Source organism: Trichomycterus rosablanca, chromosome 22 (genome assembly GCF_030014385.1).
Source record: "Trichomycterus rosablanca isolate fTriRos1 chromosome 22, fTriRos1.hap1, whole genome shotgun sequence".
In the NCBI taxonomy this organism is placed as follows: Eukaryota; Metazoa; Chordata; class Actinopteri; order Siluriformes; family Trichomycteridae; genus Trichomycterus; species Trichomycterus rosablanca.
The window spans coordinates 7,123,385-7,134,912 of record NC_086009.1 but is presented as its reverse complement, the minus strand read 5'-3'; the positions used below and the strand labels follow the sequence as shown (position 1 = coordinate 7,134,912).

The 11,528-nt window shown below is 38.5% G+C and overlaps 1 long non-coding RNA gene across 1 annotated transcript; it reads right to left on the bottom strand.

The window, feature by feature from the left end:
- Positions 1-7,101: 7,101 nt before the first annotated feature.
- On the bottom strand, positions 7,102-11,007 carry LOC134300173 (uncharacterized). The gene is made up of 4 exons (XR_010007323.1): positions 10,864-11,007; positions 9,614-9,650; positions 8,239-8,281; positions 7,102-7,397 (listed from the first exon to the last, which is right to left on the bottom strand). It is a non-coding gene; the product is annotated as an uncharacterized LOC134300173 (long non-coding RNA).
- Positions 11,008-11,528: the final 521 nt, after the last annotated feature.

Genomic DNA, 11,528 nt, shown 5'->3' with positions numbered 1-11,528 from the left:
GAGGCGACAGTGCTACCCACCGAGCCACCGTGTCGACCTAAGGCAAAATTAATTTGTAATCATTTATTTTCTTATGTAATGTTTCAGTAATAAAGTTAATGCATAATTATAATTAAAAACTCTTCAGCAAATACATTTAAATTTTTTTGGCATCCCCCCCCACCCCCAAAAAGCGACTCTAAGCAATTGAGGGTTAAGGGCCTTGCTCAAGGGTTCAACAGTGGCAACTTGGCAGCACTGGGGCTTGAACCAGTGACCTTTTGAATATTCGTCCCGTATCTTAACCACAAGACTACACCTGCCAAATTATTATAAAGTACATGTACTAAATAATGGATTAAACGTCAAGGTTGTACTCAGGTCGTTGGAAGTCAAGCCTAAATAAATTGAGCAGAATATGAAAATTTCATACATTTTATAGTGATGTTCCCAGTGATACAGTATTTTGCTGGAAGTATTATGATTGATAATAAAACAGGGACTACACAAGTCAAAATAAATCCAAAGTCTCTAATTGGTCAGTTTGACTAATGTTGTATACAGAGCAAAAAGAACAGTGGATATGAGCAGTAAATCCTGCCATGTTGTTAGGGTCTCTATGAGGTGATTAGATTTTATGTGCCAAGCTTATATAGAGACGATGCTCTAAGCAATTGATTTTCTGCACAAATCTAATTTAGTTTTTAGGCTGTTCATGTGCCCTGTATCTGACACTAATCTGAACAGATAATATCCCTACACCAACTCACATGTGCAAATATTGCTTCATGTAAGATTTATCGGTCAATGTAGAAGCTCTATTTCAGTCTCACTACAGCTTTCAGAACTAACTAAAATGCTGTATTTGTATAATTATTTATTGTTAAATTGTATTAACATTACATCAGAGCTCAGAAGGCAAAGTTTGAGTTTGAGATTAAGTCTCGACAGTGCTACGAGCCTGGTTGGGCACTCAGACACAATTAGGGTTGGATTAAATGGTCACAAAAGGTTTGACTATTTTATTTATGCATTTTCTCCCTTTTTTCCACTTCCTCCAATGCATGCACAGTTCAGAAATTCTTATTCGCCCATCTTTCTGTGGATTTGCAGGTGTGTTGCGCAGTCGTGCTCAAGAAGAGTCATACACTGATCTCCACATTCCTTCACTTCTGTACAGGCACTTTGGGCTGCTAACCAGGGTCCGTACACAGCAATACCATCCCCATTGTAGTCCAGTCTTTTCCCACCCAGCAGACTAGTGGCCAATTTTTGTCTGCTACAGGCACCGCAACTCTCGAAACTCAGAGAGTTCAGAATCCCATCACTGGTGTGCTAGCAGAATATCCTGCTGCACCACCAGGGCACCCCTCAAATGTATGCAGATTGGATACCTCGTATCAAAAGATGAAAAAAGAAACAAGATTTGGGTTATGAATACCACTTTATTTTGGGCAATGTCACGGTGGGTCCGATTTATTTAGCAAAGGTCAGAAAACACCCAGCATACAAGGCATACACACATATGCATTCACAAGCACTTATACCTAAGGCAGTTTCTAGTAGTGATATTCGACCTGACTGCATGTCTTTGGGCTTGTGGCTTCCCTTCTAGGGAGTCAAAGCCAGGCCCTTCTTGCTGTAAGGCGACAGAGCAACCCGAGCCTTCCAGAATCTAAGTTACTGTATGCTACTAACCAGGGTCCTTACACAACGTCATACAGAGCGACCACATCCCTGTTTTAGTCTGGTCTTTTCCCACCCAGCAGACTAGTGGCCAATTTTCGTCTTCTGCAAGCACTGCCACTCTCAAAACTCAGAGAGTTCCGAATCCCATCACTGGTGTGCTTGCAGAATATCCTGCTGCACCACCAGGGCACCCCTCAACGGTATCCAAATTGGATACCTCATATCAGAAGATTTGGGCTATGAATATTAGCCAAGATAATATTTAAATGATTTGGCAGTTTTTTCATTTGATACCAGTTGTAAAGCAGTTCTTTAACATATGACATAATAAAACGTCACCATAACAACTTAATTCTCTAGTAACCTTTGCCAGGAACATTCACACCCAATGCTTGGTGAGAGCCTCACTTTAAAAATACTAGTGCGTGTATACTTCAGTTACACCACATGTGATATTTATAGTTATAGTAGCATACGTCACATACAGCCAATATTCTCTTAAACTTGATTAAACAAACCTGTGAAATCATGTGTGAAGCTGTTAGAGTGAAACACATTTACATTCATGAAGTCATTAGTACATTTTAAAAACCTGATGACGCAGATATTGACGTGACCGATTCCTGAATACTAATAATTTCGATGTTTTTTATCAATGCTTTTACGGAATTTTGAAAGTATGTTCAGATGTTCTTTTTTTTTTAGAAATTTTATGTGAGTTTTGTTAGAATATAATCTAAAACATATCTGCAGTAAGCTTTACACATACAGCAGCTTTTATTATCATTTATGGTGCTGTAGAAAGCTCTGTAATGTCATTTCTTCCTAATTTCTTGTTAGCAATCACAAATGTCTACAGCCCATGTAAACAGGAGTAATTTTACTGCACTTAATACAAAGTACATGAGACATCGGTCACTTTGTGAAGGAAGGAATTCAGCTCTATGCTAGGAGAAGAGCTTAGAAGCTTCTGGAGCATGTGTAATGATGTACACAGTCATGATATACTGTATATACTGTACATGGTGGTGGTGTGTTAGTGTGTGTTGTGCTGGCATGAGTGGATAAGACACAGCAATGCTGCTGGAGTTTATAAACACCTCACTGTCACTGCTGGACTGAGAATAGTCCAGCCAACAGCACCCCGTGGGCATTTCCTGTGACCCTTGATGAAGGTCTAGAAGATGACCAACTCAAACAGCAGCAATAGATGAGCGATCGACTCTGACTTTACATCTACAAGGTGGATCAACTAGGTAGGAGTGTCTAATAGAGTGGACAGTGAGTGGACATGGCATTTAAAAACTCCAGCAGCGCTGCTGTGTCTGATCAACTCATACCAGCACAACACACACTAACACACCACCACCATGTCATTGTCACTGCAGTGCAGAGAATCATCCACCACCTAAATAATACCTGCTCTGTGGTGGTCCTGTTAATGTGTCTCAAAATAGTCGATAAATGTACAGTTTCAAAAAATACATTGTAACTAAAAAAAAGGAAACAACTGTGAATTGTTTTCTACCAAATTTCTGTATAAAAGAGCTCAAAGAAAAGATATACATTATTTTACTATATTAAAAGCAAATGTTTGTTTTCATGCCAGCTGGAACAGTGTACTGTAATTCATTGTGTGTGTGTCTGTTAATGGTTACTTAAGTGACCCCCTCAATGGTAGGTGACCTGCAGAACTGAAAGCCATCATGGATTGTGGAAATTAGAAAAATAGGCAAAATGGTCAGGATGATACTGACTCATCCAGCTGTTGTTACAATACACAGTGGATTATAAGGCATTTTTTAACATTTTCTCTGTTGTGCTGGGACAGACGAGCATGAGAATTATAGGTGTAATTAGATTAAAGAATAACACACGTAGGGGCAGTTTATACTTTTCGAATGTTTCAAATCTTATTTGTCACTAGTCTGAGCTGTGTGTACTTAAATGTCAGTAAAATAAAGGGTCAAGACAATTAAAAAGCAGATTCTTGTTTTTATTGCATTGTACAAAAAGTCCCAACTGTTTTGGAAATTGCGGTTGACAATTACTGAGTTAGGAGGCCATGACAAAATGGAACAATACCCCAGCAATAGATATACTAAGTTCATTTATTCATTCATTCATTCATTCATTGTCTGTGGGTCCAACTTGACAGTGGGTCCGATTTATTGGGCGAAGGACACACATCTATTCACATTGACCTGTCTGCATGTCTTTGGACTTGTGGCCTCCCTTCTAAGAAGTTGAACCCAGGCTCTTATTGTTGTAAGGAGACAGAGCAACCCGGGCCATCCAGAATCTAAGTAACTGTATGCATATTATTCATCCAGCTCATTTTGTCATATTTTTATTAAAACTCCTTTTTAAAACTATTTTGTTGAAGTGTAGAATGCCAAATGTTGACAGTAAACAAGACCAACTAACAATGATTGTTTAGCTCATACCTAGGAGCAGCCTGCCATCTGCTGGTGGTTGTCCACTCCCGTAAAAAAGTGTAACATTAAACAATGACAGATGCAGGTGTTGATGATTAGTGGTCCAATCAGAACTCTCTCTCTCAGAGTTCATTTGTTTAAGCTCCTCCCATACTCCTCTACAGCCGGACAGACTGCCGGTCATCAATAGATATCGTTAGCCATGGCTCTCTTTTACAATTCAATTCGGGTCGGCATGGTGGCTAAGTGGGTAGCACTGTCGCCTCACAGCAAGAAGGTCCTGGGTTCGAACCCCAGGCGGTCCGGGTCCTTTCTGTGTGGAGTTTGCATGTTCTCCCCATGTCTGCCCGGGTTTACTCCGGTTGCTCCGGTTTCCTCCCACAGTCCAAAGACATGCAAGTGAGGTGAGTTTAAGATACTAAATTGTCCATGACTGTGTTCAATATAAACTTGTGAACTGATGAATCTTGTGTAATGAGTAACTACCGTTCCTGTCATGAATGTAACCAAAGTGTAAACCATGACCTTAAAATCCTAATAAACAAACAAACAATTCAATTCAAAGAGCTTTATTAGCATGACTGTTGAAAAGGTTACAGTATTGCCAAAGCATTGAAAAGATGTTTATTTAATTATACAAAAGTAAAGAACTTAATGGAAAATCTTAAATTTTAAATAATAAAAAAAGAAACATATTAAGGAAATTAGAATAAAGGCAGATGTAGAAAAATAAAGATTAAACATTGTCTCTGTGTGGGTCTATCAGGGTTGTTCCTGTGTTTGGTTGTATCAGTCCGTGTCTCAGATTATGGCAGGCAGATACATACTGAGCTGCTACTGTGCTGCTATTCTTCTCCTCCCCCAACATGTTGAAGAGTTTCTGGGTGTTGGTGAGGGAGCAGAATTCAGTTTTTGGAAAGTTTTGTAGTACACCTCTCGTATGTGAGTGCATTCAGAAGTGCAGCTCAGTCTCTGTGGTGTTGGTGTTGCACTGTGTACACACTCTTTGTTCTGTGGGGAGCCAGGAGTCCTTGTAGCGTCCGGTCTCGATGGCCAGCTCGTGAACACTGAGTCTGTGTTTAGTCAGTGTGGTTCTGAAATCGGTGTCAGTCACTGTACTCATGTAATCAGCTACAGTGTACTGACGATTTTGGGTGGAATAGCACCGCATTTTACTGTGTGCTTGTGTTTGGCTTCTCCAATAACTCAGGTACTTTTCTTTTTGAAGAGCTACAATTTTACTAATGTTGATTGATTTCAGGGGAGGCTGGTCCTGATGCGGTGCGGTGCCTGTGTGCGTTTGTGCAGTGTGTGTTTGTTTAGAGTCTGTGTGTGATGTGTGTTTGTGTAGAGTCTGTGGGTGTTTGTGTAGAATCTGTGTGTGTCTGTGTGATGTGTGTTTGTGTAGTGTGTTTGTGTAGTATCAGCACTGACGAGTGGTAAATTAACTCTAGCATATACTGTATATATCTCAGTAAGAAATATATAAGCACTATAAAAGTATTAGTTAACATTGATAGTTTTTTTTTTGTCTGCAAGATATCACCTACACTGGGTGAGTGGTAAAATAACACTGTAGATTATCTATTTATTTAATTATTTATTAGGATTTTTTACACTCTGGTTACATTCATGACACACACACAGAGAATACAGAGTACAAATACAGAGAAGTGCAGCAAATGATAGGCTGCTCAGCGAAAATGATCTCAAATGCATTGAAGTGACAACCAAAACCTGAAAGACACAGAAGGAAGCATGGAACTACTGTTCAAAAGGATCAAAGAATAGCCAAAATGGCAAATACTCAGCCAGTGATCACCTCCAGAAAGAAGATGATTAAGTGAAGCCAATTTACCAGCAAGAACTCCTTGCAAAGTCCCGTTGTTAAGAAAAAGACGTGTCCTGAATGGGCTAACATTTGCCAAGGAACACAGACAGGTCCAAAGAGAAATGGCTCAACATTTTGTGGACTGGTGAAAGCAAAAATTTTTTTTTTTTGGGTCTACTGGCCGTAGACAGCATGTCAGACGACCCTCGAGCACTAAGTTCAAGCCAAAGTTCACTGTGAAGACAGTAAAGCATGGTGGTACAAAATGATATGGGGATAATTTTCATACCGTGGTGTTATGTCTATTTATGGATCAGTCTGAATATATTAAAACACTTGAGATCATGTTGCCCTATGTTGAAGAAGAAATGTCCTTAAAATGAGTGTCTGTAACCAAGATGTTTTGGGTCATGTTGAAACAAACAAGGCTGAGGTAATATAGTGGCCAGCCCAATCCTATAGAGAACTTGTGGGCTGACCTCTGAAGCACAGCAAAACACAAAATTGCAGAACTGTGGAATGTTTAATCATCCTGGACTGGAATACCTGTTCAGAGGTGCCAGAAGTTCGACTCCATGCTACACAGATCTCGGAAACAATTGTTATGCCACTAAATATTAGTTCAGTAATTTAAAGTAAAGTGAAACCTCAAACATTTTTTTTTTAGCTTATACATACATTGAGTTTGTAAAGAGAAATGCTAACACTGCTATTTTTGAACAGACCAATATTAATTTTTCTTAACTTTCTGTAAAGGATGAACACAAACTGGCTAAATTTTGTTAGTTTCGAGTTAGAATTGAAAGTGTAGTATTTTCAGTGCATTTGCATTTATGGAAATATAAAGTTATTATAATTGTGCTTTTTAACACTGTAGGTACCTAGCTTTTTTCAGGTTATTTATTCATGTTCTTTGTCTTGTGTCCTCGTGTTTATTTCTAGATGTGTATTATCAGTCCTGCATTTTTTCAAATAATTGATTAGAGTTTCTGTTTTGTTAAAGATTTTTACCATTGTGTTTGGAATTGCGAGTTGCATAAATGTTCGATGGTTACTTGTGTGTTAGTGTTCACATATCGGTGGTGTTAGAAATTCAGCATACAGGAGTCAGGAGACCGGGTCTTCAGCCAAAAAGTCTTTATTAACACATACAGATGTATGGGCACAGCTAGGAAGACCAACAGAAATCTAACTTGACATATTTTGGGAAGACTTTATCTACACTTAAAATGAGGGGAGGTATTAAGAAAACAAAAAGGGGAGGAGATTAAGGGAAAAATGAAATGGCAATGGAGAGGGTATCTACATTAAATAATGGGGAAAACAAGGGAGGGGGTCAGGATACATGGTGACAAAAGGTGTTAGGTGTGTGAACCGAGTTAGGTGTGTGATGGATACAGGGAGTAAAGGTGAAATTAAAGGATTAAAAAGGTGAGGTGGTGTGAGACTCTTTTCTGCCTCTGTTGGGGAAAAAAAGAGAGAAGTGTTAGATGTACAGTAGGGTGGGTACAGTGCAATCCACTATCAAAAACTACTTTTATTATATGCTGCAACCCTCAGCAGGATAAAATAACTGCTACCAGTCAGCTGGGCACCCCCTAGCGGGCATAACTGGTCTTTAAAGTCTGCAGGAAAAAACAGGGGGTGGGGTCTTCGATTCTGAGCAAGGTTGTGAATGTCACAACATGGTGCATCCAACCCTTCCTGTGCCAGTCAGAGTGCCCATGCAACTCCAGTCCACTATAGAAAGCTTCAACAATGGAGTGACAGAAGAAGGTCGACACAAATCCAGTTTTCTGAAGAACAGGCTGAGCACAATCCACCTCGAAACAAAGAGGCTAAACAAGCTGCAGGTCAAATCCTGGTACCACATACCACCACAGTCCAGGTCTCACTGGGTCAGAGGCTTAAGAACCATTAATTACTATCGTTTTTATTAGTGAATCACAGCATAACTGGTGTGGATAACAGATATTAAGTGAGCTGCTCTTTCTGTGTACTGGCTTCCACACTGAGCCAGAAGGAAGCTCCCAGCATGCACCAGCGTAGGTGAACACTGATTACGGAGTAGCCGGACACCTTCCCGCATCCTAATTCTGCAGCGCCGTCACATCTCCAACACAACCTGAATCTTAGCTTATTATTGTCAAAGTTTGTTCTTTTAATAGAGGAGTGTAAACGATGTATTCAATTACTGTCTGATTATTAAATCTACAGAGATGTTTGTGGATTTTAGATCCTAGACGAGGATGTGTGATCATCGCTGTGTGATATGGTGGCACTAGTAAATAAAACACACACACTCAGGCTGCTGGAATTGGGCACTCATCCCTTCCTGGCTTTTCTGAAATAGAAAAACAGCAGCACGTCATTAATTCAGCAAATATCTGTTTTATTTAGGAACACACTCGATACAGCGCCCTGTAAGTTCAAACTGGCTGAACTGTGGACCGTCTTTTAGATCTTATTAATGCATAAACCGAATAAAAAAAGAAACCATTACATTCTAAACATTTTTTTTACATGTGTATGTAAACTACCGACTTCATATTGAGGTTTGCAGTTAGACTGTGTGTATAGAGAACCAGTCTAGCCTTGGTGTTTTTTTTTTTTATGGTTTATTCTGACACCAGTAAACACTGTAATGGTAACGCACAGTGACATGAAGCTGCCGATATTATAATAAAACATCGGCACCGTGCCTGGTCAGGACGTGTTGATTCAACAAGGTTTTTCACGAATGACAATGAATCATTGTGTGTGTGAGTCGTTTACTGAAGCGTTAAACAAACACACTGATTATAAATCATCACTCAGCTCAACTAGAACTGAACGTGTGTGTGTGTGTGTGTGTGTGTGTGTGTGGTGCTGAATTTAATCCCAGCAACAGAAAGTGGGTTCTAGTTGACAAGGGTAACTTTAATAACTATTTTGTGAACCTTAAAACATGTTTGTATCTTATTTTTATGCATTTAGTCATATCCAATTGCCCGATTGTATTTCACCTCTACTGCTGCAGACTTCCACTTCTGACCGAAGAGGGTCGTGAATAAGACATGCCCCCAACACGTGTGCAGTACAGACCTGCTTCTGCCCCAGACTGCTTCATACAGAGATAATATCCATTATCTCCCGTCTCTGTGCAGCATCATCGATCAGCCAACAGAGGACATAAATGCAGCGCTCTCCCTCTTCAGGATAAGCTAGTTGTTGTTTGTGTAGGTGACTAGTGATGTTTACATTTTGCTTCACCTTGAGGTGAGTAGTAGCCCAATACTTTATCACATCTAACTCAATCTAACAATCCCTACTGTAAGCCAGACCTAATAACTAAACTTCACATTACTTTACTAAAGATTTTGTAGCTTCATGGAAACAAATCCTGACAGTTATGTTCCGATATCTAGTGATTCTAACATTCGATCAACGCAAACAGAACATTTGTAAACAAAAGGCAGCTTGTAGCCTAGAGTAGAGGTTAAAATACTGGACTAGTAATCAAACGGTTGCCAGTTCAAGCCTCACCACTGCCAGGTTACTGCTGTTGGGCCCTTAAGCAAGGCCATTAACCCTCAAGTGCTTAGATTGTATACTGTCACAACTGTAAGTCGCTTTGGATAAAAGAGTCTGCTAAATGCCAAAAATGTAAATGTATTTATTTTGAGTTGGAACATACCTCTTCATTCTCCTCCGCTGGGGGTTCTCCTGTTCACCTTTACACAAACAAACACAATCAAAATTAAAAACAACGGGACAAACCATACTGAGCAACGCATTAGCGACAGTCAGTTATTGTATACCCACAAAGCACAGAAATCTGCCCTGCACAATAACAGTATGCAAACTTTTGACTGGATAATAAGACCTAACTAATCCTAATACTGTAGAAGTAACATGAAGTAAATCTTGTATTTATAAGAAACATACCAACATGAGCATTATTATTATTATTATTATTATTATTATTATTAATAGGAAATCAATTTGTGGCTGATGGTAAATAACCACTGACATTTAAGCCCTAACAATATATAAGTAAAAAATAAGCACATATAGCTCAAATGTAATGCTATATTAGAATTTAATGTGTAAATAAATGTAAAAAAATTGCTAATAAAATAATTCTGTTCTAACTGTTGCTAAACCCCAACAATACAACACATCTCAACTCATCCCTTTGTAGGGGTGGGCGATATGGCCCTAAAATAATATCACGATATTTCAGGTTAGTTTTGCAATAACGATATTTTTTGGCGATATAACAAAACACTGAAAAAAATATTTTTTTCTTTACCATCATTTGTACCATACCTGTCCAGATAACGATAACAAAAGGTATTTTCTGTTTTCTTTTGTTTATATTGCTTTTATACTGTCCCAGATAGGACCCCCCCTTTGTTATTTGGTAGCTCATTGCTTAGGAAGATCTTAGTTTTGACAGTTACAAAGTGGCGGCCAAACAGGGACTCTGGGATATTTCTACTTCACCTCACCTACATGGTTTGTGTACCTTGTCCACCACTTCCATTAGACAAAATTAACTTGTACATATTCATAATGAATTCATTTATGTATTACATGTAGAAATCAATTATCAATCACTCATGAAATGACATGAAGCTATTTCATGAACCCTCACTAATGTTTCTGGAAAGTGAAGGGAGATTAGTTATGCAAAAAAAAAAAATCTCTGTACTGTATATTGTCTTTACTATATGATATCACATTATGTAATGTATGCTAATAATGTAGTGTGTTAACAAGAACGACCTATTAACAAGTCATTATAAACATCAATCTTCCACTTCACATACCAAATAGACATTATATATATATATATATATAGTAACCAAATGTGTGTAAATTTAAAACTGTAGAAAAGTTGCCTTATTACAAGAACATGCTGTAACATTTGCTCCTGCTTACCTGATCTTAAAATCTGGTCCCGTATCCCCCAACGATTGCAGGATCATATGGTCCATAGCCAGTGGCGATTTTTTTGGAGTGTCTTACCCACAAAGTACTTACCCACAATGTGGGTAAGTACTTTTGATCTCTATGTAATATATTTTTTAATTTAAAATGGCCTATTATGGCCTCAGTGCCACCGGCTATGGCCCAAACATCCTTACGTTTTTTTATGTTCTCCTTTCTTGTAACGTCCCATTCTGCAGCCTAAAAACAAAAGGAGAGTTAAAACCTTTCAATCAAAATCCAGCCCATAGGCCCACTAATTATCTTCTTGTGCCTTGTAAAACAATTTGATTTACCATGTTTGTTTAAACTCTTTGTTCAATACGACTGAATGTTCAATATCTGAATGCTAAATAATTCCACATGAATAATATACACTACTAGATGGGGGTGGGCGATATGGCCCTAAACTAATATCACGATATTTCAGGTTATTTTTGCAATAATGATTTTTTGGCAATATAACAAAACACAAAAAAAATTATGTTCAGGTTTTATTTAGAATTAATATAAGTTAACACTTCATAGAAAAACTTATGTAAGAATTACACCCACTTCTGTATTTTGTCTTTCCTGTGTAAAGCTGCGTGCAGAAATACTTCCACAAAAAAAAAAAA